The sequence below is a fragment of the Nematolebias whitei genome, chromosome 12 (genome assembly GCF_014905685.2).
Source record: "Nematolebias whitei isolate Nwh7 chromosome 12, NemWhi1, whole genome shotgun sequence".
NCBI classification, from domain to species: domain Eukaryota; kingdom Metazoa; phylum Chordata; class Actinopteri; order Cyprinodontiformes; family Rivulidae; genus Nematolebias; species Nematolebias whitei.
This window is the reverse complement of record NC_056509.1, coordinates 16,484,848-16,488,021: the sequence shown is the minus strand read 5'-3', so window position 1 is coordinate 16,488,021 and position 3,174 is coordinate 16,484,848.

Genomic DNA, 3,174 nt, shown 5'->3' with positions numbered 1-3,174 from the left:
TTATCATTACATTATGGAAAATAATGACCTTTATCACAATATGCTAATTTTTTGAGAAGGACCTGTAGAGCAGTGGCCGTGTCCAAACCACCCTCCAATCCTCCATCTAGCTCGCTTTGACTTTTTTCGTCGGCCACCAAACACAACAACACCTGCACTTCTGCATTTGACCACGGTTTTGATATTATTGTTTTTATATAGTTTCAAAATACTAAAAGATACGCTCCTCGAGTTATCGCTAATGGCAAGTGGTAGAGAAAAAATGGTGGATCGGGTTGTTTGGAAAGACTCCACAGACTCCTCCCCCCAACCAATCAGTGACCGACAGTGTTTCTGACGTCACGGCGCGGCTCGCTTGGACCCCTTGAGAAGCCGGGCCAGAATTTAGCGAGGCGAGCCGGTCACAGGAACAGTCGAAAGACCTCAAACGCGCGTCAAGCCGGAAATATCCGACCCGCGCCGTGACAGTGGAAAAGGGGCAATAGTCCCTCCAGCATGTCCTGGGTCTCCTCCCGGTGGGACGGGCCCGGAACACCTCACCAGAGAGGAGACCAGGAGGCATCCCAACTAGCTGCCCGAGCCACCTCAACTGGCTCCTCTCGATGTGGAGAAGCAGCGGCTCTACTCTGAGTCCTTCCCAGATGACAGACCTTCTCACCCTATCTCTAAGGGAAAGCCCAGACACCCGGCGGAGAAAACTCATTTTAGCCGCTTGTATCCGAGATCTCGTTCTTTCGGTCACAACCCAAAGCTCATGACCATAGATGAGGGTAGGAACGTAGATAGACCAGTAGATTGAGAGCTTTGCCTTTTGATTCAGCTCTCTCTTCACCACGACAGACCAGTACAGCAGCCGCTTCACTGCCGATGCTGCACCTATCTGCCTAACGATCTCACGCTCCATTTTTCCCTCATTTGTGAACAAGACCCTGAGATACTTGAACTCCTCCACTTGGGGCAGGACCTCCTCCCCGACACGGAGAGGGCACTCTACCCTTTTCCGGCTCAAGACCATGGTTTCGGATTTGGAGGAACTGATCCTCATCATGTCCGCGTCACACTTGGCTGCAAACCGCTCCAGCGAAAGCTGTAGATCATGACCTGATGAAGCCAATAGGACCACATCATCTGCAAAAAACAGAGAAGCAATCCTAAGGTCACCAAAATGGATCCCCTCAACACCTTGGCTGCGCCTAGAAATTCTGTCCATAAAAGTTATGAACAGAATCGGTGACAAAGGGCAATCTTGGCGAAGTCCAACTCTCACTGGGAACAAGCCCGACTTACTGCCGGCAATGCGGACCAAGCTCTGACACAGGTTGTACAGGGACCTAACAGGCCGTATCAAAGGGCCTGGTACCCCATACTCCCAGAGTACCCCCCACAGGGCTCCCTGAGGGAGGCGGTTGAATGCCTTCTCCAAGTCTACAAACACATGTGGACTGGTTGGGCAAACTCCCACACACCCTCAAGGACCCTGCTGAGGGTGTAGAGCTGGTCCAGTGTTCCACGACCAGGACAAAAACCGCACTGCTCCTCCTGAATCTGAGGTTCGACTATCAGATGGACCCTCCTCCAGAACCCCCAAATAGACCTTACCAGGGAGGCTTAAGAGTGTGATCCCCCTGTAGTTGGAACAAACTCTATGGTCCCCCTTTTTGAATAGGGGGACCACCACCCAATCTGCCAATCCAGGGGAACTGCCCCCGATGTCCACGCAATATTGCAGAGTCGTGTAAGCCAACACAACCCCACAACATCCAGAGTCTTAAGGAACTCCGGGCGAATCTCATCTACCCCTGGGGCCCTGCCACCGAGGAGCTTTGTAACCTCCTCAGTGACCTCAGCACCAGAGATTGGAGAGCCCGACCCAAGGTTCCCAGGCTCTGCTTCTTCAGTGGAAGGCATGCCAGTGGGATTGAGGAGGTCTTCGAAGTATTCCGCCCACCGACCCACGACATCCTGAGTTGAGGTCAGCAGCACACCACCTCTACTATAAATAGTGTTGGTGGCGTACCACTTTCCCCCCCCGAGATGCCGGATGGTGGACCAGAATCGCCTCGAAACCTGGGGAAGTCATTCGCTATGGCCTCTCCGAACTCCTCCCATGCCCAAGTTTTTGTCTCAGCGACCACCCGAGCCGCATGCCGCTTGGACTGCCGGTACCCTTCAGCTGCTTCCGGGGTCCCACAAGCCAAAAAGGCCCGATAGGACTCCTTCTTCAGCCTGACAGCATCCCTCACCACCTGTGTCCACCACCGGGTTCAAGGGTTACCGCCATGACAGGCACCGACAACCTTGCGGCCGCAGCTCCGATAAGCCGCCTCAACAATAGAGGTGCGGAACATGGCCCACTCAAACTCAATGTCCCTTGTCTCCCCTGGAACGTGTTCAAAGCTCTCTCTGAGGTGGGAGTTAAAGCTCCGTCTCAAGGGAGACTCTGCTAGACATTCCCAGAAGACCCTCACAATACGTTTGGGCTTGCCAGGTCTGACCGGCATCCTCCCCCACCATTGGAGCCAACTCACCACCTGGTAGTGGTCAGTGGACAGCTCCGCTCCTCTCTTCACCCAAGTGTCCAATACATGCGGCCACAGATCAGATGAGATGACAACAAAGTCTATCATTGAACTGCGGCTTAGGGTGTCCTGGTGCCAAGAACACATATGGACACCCTTATGCTTGAACATGGTGTTTGTGATGGACAATCCATGACGAGCACAGAAGTCCAATAACAGAACACCATTTGGGTTCAGATCAGGGGGGCCATTCCTCCCAACCACACCCTTCCAGGTCTCACTGTCATTGCCCACGTGAGCGTTGAAGTCCCCCAGTAGAACAAGGGAGTCCCCAGGAGGTGCACTCTCCAGTACCCTCTCTAAGGACTCCAAAAAGGGTGGGTAATCTGAGCTGCTGTTTGGCGCACAAACAACAGTCAGAACCCATCCCCCCACACGTAGGCGGAGGGAGGCTACCCTCTCGTTCACCGGGGTGAACCCTAACGTACAGGCACCAAGATAGGGGGCAACAAGTATGCCCACTCCTGCTCGGTGCCTCTCGCCAGGGGTAACTCTAGAGTGGAAGAGTGTCCAACCCCTCTCAAGGAAACTGGTTCCAGAGCCAGAACCATGTGTTGGGGTGAGTCCGACTATTTCTTTTTTTTTTTTTTTTTTT